At 42.1% G+C, this 12,054-nt stretch overlaps 1 pseudogene; it reads left to right on the forward strand.

Annotated features, from left to right (window-relative positions):
- The first annotated feature begins 7,342 nt into the window (after positions 1–7,342).
- On the forward strand, positions 7,343–7,461 carry LOC119422227 (annotated as a pseudogene).
- Positions 7,462–12,054: the final 4,593 nt, after the last annotated feature.

The raw sequence follows: 12,054 nt of genomic DNA on the forward strand, positions 1-12,054 counted from the left end.
ATTCCTGTCTTCTAGCTTCTGCCACCCACAGTGCTAAATCAAGGGCCAACTTGGGCTCTCTCCTGCCGAATGTGTGTGTTTGTAGGTGTGCGTGTGTGGTAGGGGAAGCTGTGAAGTGGATCAGACCCACACGGCACATCTGGTCCAAAGGCTATGCTTGCTCCATGGTTGCCTCCACACCGCTCTGCTCCCAAAACATCCACACTGCCCACCAAACAAAACCCAGAGAGCAAGCAAACAACCCTCAAAGAAATATTACACCACACAAAAGTGCAGTGGGTTTGCACAGGGGCATTCTGTTTACAGTAGACACATACAGAATATATTTTCCTCACAGGATGTGAGAGCGCACACTCATCTCATGAAGTACCGAGTAGGAGGACAGGCCCGGCATCTCATCTCCTTCCCTCTTCCTGTCACTGTGCGGTGGCGTGGAGAATTCAGGCCTTATGTTTGGCACAAAGGCCTCCTACATGCCTGCAGGCCATCTCCTACAGGCCGTTTTTTCTTTTAAACTCAGCAGGTTTCCTCCCACCATGAACCTGGTCTGAGTCATTAACTCTTTCAAAGTGTCAGAGATAAATCTGGCTAATGGAGAACACAAAGGTCACTGTCACTTTGTGTCAGAATTTTACTCAGCTCACGTTGAGATTTGGATTCTTCTGCCTCACTTTTCTCTCTGAAAAACAAGTTCTCACATGGGGTTTTGACAGATTCTACTACTCCCAGCTAATCCCCTGTCCATAAAGTAAATACTTATCTTAATGTCAGGTCTACATACCCAGCAAGTTTAACATTTGTGGTTTAGGTGAACTTTCATAATTTCATTTCAGAATAATTTCACCATTTTGACCAAGTGCATTTTCACAAAGTGGTAAAGTTATAAGACAGCCTAATTTCTCTTTCTACATTCTCGTCTGGGCTTAAGGGTATTTCCTTAAATGAGGTTTATAGCTTCAGCTTCTTCTTTTTTTTCTCCCCCAGCTAATGGGATTATTTCTTAGACTGGTTGTGACCTCTGAACCATCATCCACATCTCTGCTTTTTTCAGTAATTGAAATTGGTCTGGTGTTATGCCCACAGGCCTTTCTTACAACGCGTTTTCTGAATTGTCATGCTGGGAAAAGCACACGTACTGTTGGCATTAAAACAAATGTTCCTGAGAAGCATCACAACGTTGTCAACTACAACCCATCCCATGCAGAAAACCCACAAAAACGAATATGAAGTCCTTACGAATTAGACATTATTAGTCTGATAATTTCCTTCTTCTGCTTTTCTTCCTTTTGCTGGAAACACTGATCAGCCAAACTTGTATATGTTGTCTTATGCCCCAGATACTTTTATTTTCACAAACCAACCATCAAAGAAAAGTTGCCAAAATTGGCAAGATTAGAGGACAGTGGGTTGCTGTTGGTCTCTGGTTTGAGGGAAAGCATTTAGCATCAATCCCTGAAACAATTAAGAACAAGTTTTCATGGTGTTTACAGAAAAAAAAATACCCTGGCTCTGATTGGGGGTGGGGGTGTTCATGAGTGAGGAAAGAATGGAGCATGAGATTGACAGACAAAATTGGTGCAGCGTCTGCAGTATTGTGGACTCTGTACCGGTCCGTTGTGGTGAAGAGGGAGCTAATCTTTAAGGCAAAGCCCTATGTTTACCTGTTGGTCTGCGTTCCTACCCTCACCTATGGTCCTGAACTCTGGGTAGTGACTGAAAGAATGAGAACCTGGATACAGGCGGTTGAAATGAGTTTCCTCTGCAGGGTAGCTGGGCTCTCCTTTAGAGACAGGGTGAGAAGTTCAGTTATCTGGAGAAAAACAGAGTAGAACCGCTGCTCATCCACATCAAGAGGAGCCAGTTGAGGTGGTTCAGACATCTGGTCAGGATGGAGCCTGGACACCTTCCTAGGGAGGTGCTTTGGGCATGTCTAACTGGGAGGAGACCCCAGGGAAGACCCAGGACATGCTGGAGAGACTATGTCTCTCTGTTGACCTGGGAATGCCTTGAAGTCCTTCCAGAAGAGCTGGAAGAGGTGGTTGTGGAAAGAGATGTCTGGACCTCCCTGCTCAAGCTGCTGCCCCCGAGACCTGACTTCAGAATAAGAGGAATATGATGGCTGGACGGATGGTGTTTATTGACAGCAATAAGCCAAATATAATTATAAGCTTGAACATGGTAGATTTAATTTTGCATCAGCTACTGAGACACTTTGACAAAATCCTTCTAAAGCATCAACTGTTTGTTTTTTATACACCACCAGAGAAAGGACACGTGTCACCTTTTGGATGTCACAACGAGTCAGAAAAGAATCAATAAACATCCTCGCTATGATTGATGAAGACCCAGAGCTCTGGTCTCTTGGTTGTGATCTACTTATAGTAAGACATACATTAGCGTGTCTTGTTTAACCAAGTAACAAAAACAAGGCAGCACTCTCGAGGGAGCGTTGTCTAATTCTTTTCCATTGTGCATGACTGGGCGTGGCAGTGTCCTAGTGGCCCATTCCAGTCACCATCAACTAAGAGCTGTACTCTGGGGCCTCCAGCCCTGACTTAATCAGACCAGTTGTACATAAATAGCAGGTCAGCCATATGGTTCCATCAGTTCCTCGTTGCATTAGCTGCTTGTTTAACTATCTCCAGTTCTCCTTCAGGGTTTAAAACGAGTCATAAGCAGCTGTTTTGTACAGCGTATATAGTGACGGCCTATGGAACTATATGCTAACACTGCATATTGTGCATACATGGTGCAACTGCCTCAGGCACACAACATTTACCACGTGCACTGGCCTCTAGGTCAGGATGGAGCTCAGTATACAACATGTAATTCAGTCATCTGAACACTGCTTGTCAAGCAGGTTGGTGGAGGGAAAATGCATCAGCTCTTCTGGCTGTGAAGTGGAAGTGAGGGAAATCTATAAATGTTTGCTGTATATTGTGTCAGAAGCAGTGTAATTGTAGCCCATTAAATCAGCGGGGTGTCCGGCGAGCCAGCTCTGATGAAACGGAGCTTCGCTGCTGCCTCCACCAGCCACAGCAGGGTCGGCAGGCTGGGGACCACCGAGATGATTTAAGGCCTGAGTCACTGGTTAATAGTTAATGAGAGTGAGTCGTTCAGAGGCGCTGGAAGGTTTCCAACTTCTGTCCAGCTCTGGGACAGCTGCCTCAGAGCCACTGCAGGCTAGAATTGAGAAAACCAAGAGGACTAATCATTTTGCAAAATCAAGGTTTCCTCCTCTTCATTCTCTGCAGATGGCTATGCACACGCAGATACAAAAACTAAACACAAAAGGTACACGCTCCTGTGGTTGTGTCCCTGTTTAATCTCCTTCTCCCGTCCCAGAAGCAGATTTACAGCCACTCCTGTCACCTCTGTAACGTGTTCCCTCTGAATTTTTTGTCTCGTTGTTCATCATTTTTCCATTTTTCAGGCCTGCACACGTTCAGACATAATTCATGATTGTGAGAAACCTTGTCATTCAGCCATTTTCCACGAAATAAAGGACTAAATTTAAGACTGTGGAGGATAAAAACTGAGGGTTTTTGCACACAGACACTTGCAGTGTCTGTGGAGCTCCAACATCCATAAATACAGCTGCAAGAAGTGATAAGTCAAGAGAGAATCAAGGGCACATTAGTCTCCAGAGAAAGAAACAGAGTTACAGTAGGGAGCCATTATTGTTCTTGGTTCTTTGCTAATGTATAAAGTGGCTATTATCTGAGCAAGGCTGCCAGACTTCTTCGTTTGGATCTGAGGTGTTTATTGGTTTATTAGGATCCACGCTGACTTCAATGTACCAATTTAATGCAACCGAATTGAAATGGAGCAAGATATTAGTGTTGTCTGCAGGAGCAGAGAGAACTGTGTCACGTAGCTTTTAATGTAGTTTCATTATGAGGGAAAATTTTAACGACTGTGTGCCCTGCAGAGGTGACAGTCAGTTATAACTGGACAAATTTACACTTTCCAGCGAGTGCCGATTGTGTGCATGTTTGCCTTATGTTCTGCATGCATGTGTGCATACAGCGCCATGTGACTGTCTCTGAGAGTCTGTGCGTTGCTAGCTGTGAGAAAAGACAGAGATTGGCCAAGAGCTGGAGAGAAGACTCTCCAGGGTTTAGAGAGAATGCTCATTAAGGCCTCCTATAGCACAGCCAGCTCATTCCTCACAGTCCCAGCGGCCGGCTCTACTACGCTCTGCTTCCTCACCGCATCCTCTCCCCTCTTTATCTGCTCTCCTCTATTTCTGTCTTCGTTTTTTTCTGTCTCTTTTCCCCCCATCTGTGTCTCACCCGCTTCCTTTTGCGTTGTCTTTCACCTGCCATTTGGAGGCTTCAAAAGCAGATGTTGTGACTTAAAGAAGACTGTTTGCATGGATGTTGAGTACTTTGCTTTATTGGAAATTGAGCTCATACAGCCTGGCTTAAATTAAACAAAGTGTGTTGCTGTCTCTGGCCCACTGTTTGTATGCTATTCATTAATTGGACTGTAGAAGCCTTTTTGGGGTCATCGTTGTGTGTTCATGACAATAAAAAGCAGTTGAAAGCAACCAGTGATTGAGGTTTATCCACCAGAATGAGCTGGGAGAGTTTGCTCAGCACTTGTGCACACCTCATGGTCTGACGTGTCTTTCTGAATGGTGAAGGTGGAGGTGTTGAACATGTGGGCCTGTCACTGACAAGCCCGGCGCTGAACCTCTGGAGGCTCGCAGCTAACAGGAGCAGTTTTATATTTAACTCGCCCATTTCAAGCCTTCGCTCTTGAGCTAGCTGTTCAACTCCAGATAAAAAAAAAACTAGTTTTAATTGCATTTTATAGTTTGAAATTTATTCGATCACTGTAATATTGTGCACGTGCCTCATAACGAGCTTTGAGGGCTGACATAGTATTTTTTACCGGGATTATTGAGCATGGACTTTGGTGTTTTGAACCACTTTGGCTATGGCTGCCTCAGAGGAGTCGACAAGGGAGAGGACGGGCTCCAGAAACCATCTTATCCCCATCAAACTGGTTGGCCCACTATGTGAGTGTGCTGCTTGTGGGACTCTGTTTGTGGATCCTTGGACTGATGAAGTCCTTTGGATGAAGGCCGAACCATCTCAACAAAAAAGAAACCATCCGTATGACCTGACTGAACTTTGTTGGATTTTTCACCTGGATTATTGAGCATGAACGTTGATATTGTAACTACTACTTATATTTATTTTATTCATTCCAATCGTTTTTCAGAAACAAACAAGCGTGAAGAAATGCCACCCTGGATTTACGTCATATGAAAGTAACTTTTTTATTCCTTTTAGCATAGAGAGGTAGATATTTGTGAATTTTTTTAATTTGAATCAGATGGAATTTTTAATTTAATCTCAGCATCTCAACTTGAATTCCCAGTTAAGTTGAAGGTGATTAATATTTGATATTCGATATTTTTTATACACATTTTGCTCTTTGAAAGTTACACAGGATGTGGAGTCACACTTCCATCACAGCTGCAGTGTTGAGCTAAAGTAACCTTTTCTCTGTTGGTTCTAAAGTAGTTTTGTAAATGTTGTAGACTGTGTGCACGTGAGCCGTGCTCAGATGAGCGCCGGTGACGTTATCCATCATGCAGACAGGCAGCCCGCTGTCGGCTTGATTACCGCTGGCCAGCCAAACGCTTGACCCTCAAGCATTTGAGGCCCCACTGGTGGCAGCGGTGGGAGCATTATCCACCTCCACCCCTGCCTGTGTGTAATGGTCCCACCATGTGATCGATGGTCTGTGCACCTGTGGAGACCAGCAGATACACACACACAAACACACACATGCACGCTCTTTTACAAGCAGCCAGCTATCATAAAGGCCTGGAGACACACAGCGCTCCTTAGGAAACACCTCGAAGACTCGCCCTGACACATGGATCCATTACACAGGTGACTACATGTAGGGTGTATTTATCATCTTGTCTGCAAACACTGCCCTCTGCATTCGAAATGGATACACATAAAATCTGAGTATTCACCAGTGGCGATATTAGCCTCTTTTTGGGGGTGCTCAAGCACCCCTAAATTTTAACTTGGCACCCCTTAAAAATAAAGAAACCATCATTAAGATTTTGTTGGAAACAGTTCTCAAACATTAGATTCACCAAAATATTGAATACATATGAAAGGAATGATGATAATCTTAAACCAGCAGTAAAATCTATATTGTCGCACGAGTCAGATCCTCCATCTGCCTGCAAACACCGTTCGGTTCTGTGAGGAAACCTGGGATGTTCTGTCTGCTGGACCCGGTTCTGGACTGCAGTCTCTCAGGGCAGCTGCAGCGGTCCTTATTACCATCAAGCTGCTGACGGGACCTGCTAACAAGACCACGCCGCTACCGGAACAGAACCATGATGTTGAAAGAACCTCACTGCTAACCAAACCACACTGTAGATGTTTTTCTTTTTCAACTTTGGCACCTTGTTTTTCATTATTTTAGTAGTATTTTTGAATGTTTTTTAGCATGTTGATAGTATTTTTTTTTTTTTTGGGGGGGGGTATGTTTTTAGTATTTTTGCTGCATGTTTTGATATTTCTTTTTTTTTTTTTTTGAGACGAGACAGTTTTTATTAACCTTTATTTATTTATTAACTTGTTTGAAAATGTATTTCTTCTCGTCCTAAGCATTTCATTGCATTGCTGACCTTTTGTTGATTTTGCATATGACAAATAAACCGAACCTGATCTTCGACACCACCTGTCAATCACTCCCGTAGGCTCGTCAGCAACGGACCAATCAGTGACCTCAATTAGTCTCGAAGTGAAACGCCCCTTACTTGCAGGATCTCCACCCCTTTTTTCGCGAATATTGTTGTCAGGGTTTTGCATTATGAACACTTTGCAGTCAGAGTGATTTAATTAAAAATCATCAGGAAAAAAAACAAAACTTTGTCAATGAAATATGTAATTCAGACACGTGTTACTTTAATCGTTTAGAAAGTGGGATACCATTTATTCCACATAGCAGCTGAATAGAACGGTAAAAAAACAGGAAGCACCACATGTTCGTCTGTACAGAGCAAGTAAATCCTCAATTTTCTGTCATTGTTAAGCTAGCTGTGCTTTGTTTTGTGTGTTTTAATTCAATTCAATTCAATTCAAAAATACTTTATTAATCCCAGAGTGAAATTAAATGTTGTTGTAACTCATCATCCTGGTTTCATTAAAGAGTTGTTATAGATGCTGATGGCTGTGGGCAGGAAGGATCTCTTGTAGCGGTCTGTCCTACAACTTAAATGTAGATATATGTTGTAACTTCTGGTTAAATAAGTTTAGTGTTTGTTTGCTCTGATCCTTTAAAAGTGACTGAGCTCCTCATTTATGACCAGACTACTCTGAACACACCCGATCTCATCTGGTCTCAGATGCTAAGCAGGGTCGGGCCTGGTTAGTACTTGGATGAGAGATTGCTTGAGAATACCAGGTGCTGTAAGCTTTTGTACTTCTCACAAACTGCACCAGGAGGTGTGTTTTTTAAGAGCCATTGTCAGTACTGGGGGATAAGCACCCCTACCTAAAGGTCAGATCCTAGAATCACACCTGGTATACACAATTGAGCTGAACCATTTACACCCAAAACAAGGTTAAAAAAACAACTGGACTTCTTCTGTTCAGTGGCAGATCATGTTTCACTTCCCATCCAGGAGGTTTTATCAGTTCAACATTTCTCTCATGAGCTGGGCAAACAAAGAGCCTAACGAGCCTCACTGTGCAGGGCTAGCAGTTCCCGTTTAAATTACAGGTGAATCTAAAAACATGTGAGGCCTCATGCAGTTCTGTAAAGCATGGATCTACACTCACACCAGACATTTGATGAAATGATAAAGCCTCCCAGATGGGTAGCAAAGCGTCTTCAGCTTTAGAACAGAAGTTTTGTTTCTTGACCTTTGTTTGGGATTCACCACGACCTAGGCGAGTGAGAATCTTCACCTGCATAAATCATTTATGCTTCGTCATCAACTGGCTGGTTGGGAGAACTACAATCCCTCTAAACAGGAACATTCCTGTCACTTTTGTTTTCTAAACATTTTATATTTTTAACCTCATGCTTCTTCTTTTAATGTTTTGAAACAATTATTTCAAAATTATAATTTTAATTTGTTTAAAGAAGAGAAGATGTAAACAGCATAAAGGAATGCTGTAATAAAACATATATATTAATAAACAGGTCATATTTCATACATTTATCAGTTGTTTGTTTGTGCTATTTGGAGAGATTGTAACTAAAATGTATCACCTTCTCAGATTTTGACCAGATCACGGGGCCGAGATGGTGTAGAGGCAGGGCAGCCGGCTTGGGACCCGAGAGTCCCAGGTTCGATCCCCAGTCACTGCACATCACGTGGCGTCTCTGGGCAGCACGTCTAATCCCCAAAATGTCCCCCGGGCGCTTTCAATAGCTGCCCACTGCACCACCTGGTGGTGGATGGGTTAAATGCAGAGACTAATTTCGCCATTGTATGGAAACATACAGTGCTGACATTGTGATGACATTATTATTATTATTATTATTATTATTATATTTATATATAACTTTGTCATGAAAACTCAATGGGTGGCATGCATTCATTTAAGGAATGCTAATTCTTATATTTGCATATAGTATTGTAAAGGCAGGTTCTGCAGCCCTGCATGTTCCTGTGTTGTGCTGCTGGTTTGCTTTTGTGGGAAATTTTGAAGTATTTTTAGGTCAGGGAACAAACAAAAAACCTGAAAGAGTATTAAAAAATGTAAAAAAATGAAATAAATAATACTGAAATAAAGTAGGTCATAGCTTTACATTATTAAAAAAACAACACTGACACAGCATTCAAAGATGCATCCCTTCTATTCAAAGGGGGGAGGGGTGGTGCAGAGGCTAGAGAAGGTGAGACTGTGATCGGAAGGTCGTTGGTTCAACTCCCTGCACCGACAGCATCAAAAATGTGGGTGAAAAAGGTGAAGCACCCACACCTGCCTCCACCCTCATTTGCTCCACTCTGGGCCCTTAAGCAAGTTCCTTAACCCCCACCATCTGCTCCCCAAGCGTCCTACATGGCAGCTCTCTGCTCCACACAGAGGGTTGTGGTAGCTCGATGGTCTGTGGTTGTGTCAGGAAGGACATACGAGGTTAAAACAATTGCTAAGTCTTTGTGCGAGTTAGTTCGCTGTGGTGACCCCTGAAGATGGAGCAGCCAACAGAAGAAAAAAAAAAACATTGATTTATTGAACTCTGCTGCTTTTTAAAAGTGTTGCATAGACAGCATAAGAATATACAAATAAACTTTATCAGCATCATGTATGTGGGGTGAATTTTGTTGATCTAATAGTTAATTTTATGTAAATGTATTTCTTTGTTGGGGAATAATAGAATACAATAAAAACAAAAATAAAATAAATAAATGATGAGACAAATATACAGTAAAAGTGCCATATATTAAAAAAAAAATCATAAATCTTCAAATTTCTTTCAGGAAGTTTGTGATGATGGACGAGCTTTGTTGCCTAATACTTCATTTGTAACCATTTTAACTCCTATCTTTTATGTGCAGCAAATCTTACGGTTTTATTTGATTTGAATTTTTTTGCATCACAACTAAAGTTTATTTTTATTATTTGTTGAGTTCTGTGTTCAATTTCTATTCGATTACGTATCAAATACATAAATAGATGCTCTTCTAAGAAGTTTCAAAAACCACTTTAGACCTTGTCCAGTTTTATTTTTGCATCAAGATCCAAAAGTTGAGACATAATATTCACTGAACTAAAAAAAGAAAAAATAATTTAAAATAAATTATCACCGTGATGGGATGCCAACATCCTAAGCAGCAACAAAAAAGTGATTTCAGAACTCAGCAGGTTAGCCTTTTTATCCTCACGGGTAATGGCAGTTAGCACCATTAGTCACAAAAAGAAGAGGAAGTCGTTACACCACCCAGAACATTGTTGCAGTAATGCAGCATAAAATGCAGTTGCGTAATATTTTTGTAGTTTCTGTATTTTAAGGGAACCTCGATGAACTGCACATTAGCAGCTCATTTATTCATAAGAAAAAAGCAAAATAATAAAGCTACCACTTTAATGTTTTTTGGTTTCTTTAGCTGAGTTTCCACTGTAGGTGTTCATCTGTCTTATCACATAAAACTATTTGTTGTTCTTTACCTCCATCACACCTCTACATCTTGTGTAAGTTAGCCTATCTTTCTGCCTTCCCTGTAGCATCCTGTTCCTGTCAGTCTCCTTTATAAACACAATTCCTCCTGCTTGATCTTTTCAAAATTCCACATTTGTCCTTTGGAGAGCCAAGGTTGCCATGTCCATCGCCGCCTCCTGCCGCAGCAGAGATCTGTCAACAAACTTCTGAGGACTTTCTCACTTGGCAAACTTAAAGAGGAGCAGGGGTGTCCCAGGAGGTAATCAAGCTCCTCCTGCTCCCGGTATCTTTAAACAGAATAGATAAAGGAGAAGCCGGTCACGCAGGAGAGCTCAGGTACTCGGCAGGAAAAGTTCAGCGTATTGATGTGCTGCAAAGGGCCAGTGCTTCACAAAGAGACGAGCCCGTCACGTCGCAGTCTTGCTACCTGCACAGGTAACCCAAAGGGAACCGGGTTAGAGCCCAGAGAAATTGACTTCCTGGAGACAAAAAAAAAAAAAAGTGTCACGTCTTTCTCGTCTTTCCTCCTTCTTTTGTAAACCTTTCTTTCCCTCTTCTCGGCTTCTGTAGAAAAGAGAAAAACTGGAATAAATGACTTTTTTTCTGAAGACTAATGATCTACTGGTGTCTCTTAGACTTGGCCCTGAAAGTGGAGAAAAGCTTTGATGATGGAGCACTGTGGCTGACAGATAAAAGCTGGATCCCCCCCACGACACACACCCACCCCCCCTCAAATACTTCCCATTTCTCATAATACTTAGTTATGGTCTCTACTGTTATTGCTATGGCAACCTATTTTATTTCATCTTTGTCACAAAAGTTCAGGCTGAAGACAGAAGAACCCTCCGCAAACCGAGGTGGCTCTTCTCCACTTCTTTGTCTATGCTCCGCACTGTTTCTGTCTGTGAACGTGTTATAGTAACACACGTTTTATTAGTGTTTTCACAGCAATACTTTTTTTTTTCTTAGTTCTCCTATACACAAATTGTGTTTTCTAATATTTATTTTATCAGACATGGATAGACTGAAATGTATGACTCGTGTGTGTGTGTGTGTGTGTGTGTGTGTGTGTGTGTGTGTGTGTGTGTATATATATATATATATATATACACACACAACTCTGCAAGCCTCTCGCTGATCTTTATTTTCTTTACAATGACCTGCCTGCCTTCCTGCCCACTTGACTTTCACTTTAATAAAACAGTCGCAGCTTTAAAGTGAACCATGAGTGAATTCGTCTGCATTATTTTCTAAATTGCTGCTTGGAGCTGCTAAAGGGTAGAAATGGACTTAAACTCTAAGAAAATGTGACCATTCTTGAGCCCTTTTTCCTGTCCGTCTCCATTCCTCACTTTTTCATTCAAGCACAATTTGATTTGACTTGATTTGATTTGAGCCCTGCCACTTTCGGTTTGAATAAGGTAACCAAGAGTTATTTGCTTGGAGAGACGGCAGCCTCGGCGGATGGAGGGTTTGATGACTTTTCTCACTGCTTTAAAAATTCAAACTTTGTTTTATTCAAATGTAACACACGACAACAAAGACCCGGTGTTTGATGAGGTGCATGAGATGTAAATGTCGACCGGAGCCTCTCTGCTTATCTGCCCTGCCAGGGAAAGTGCCCAGCATCGTAATTATCTGATCTGAATGGATTCAGACTGTGCTCTTTTATGTGAATGAGTGCTGCTCTGTTGCTTTGACGGGGGAGCTGTACAGTAACATCCCCTGGAGGGGGGGGGGGGGATCCGTGGATCAGATAGAGCGTGCTGGGAGATGTGCGCTGCAGATTTGAAGGGAGCTGAAATGTAAAGTTATTTTCTGGCCTTCTCCTTTTCCTCGAAGATGAACACTTCAAAATCCCTGATTTTGACTCAAGTTATGCAAAAATGGTACCAA

The sequence above is a fragment of the Nematolebias whitei genome, chromosome 15 (assembly GCF_014905685.2).
Source record: "Nematolebias whitei isolate Nwh7 chromosome 15, NemWhi1, whole genome shotgun sequence".
Lineage (NCBI taxonomy): Eukaryota > Metazoa > Chordata > Actinopteri > Cyprinodontiformes > Rivulidae > Nematolebias > Nematolebias whitei.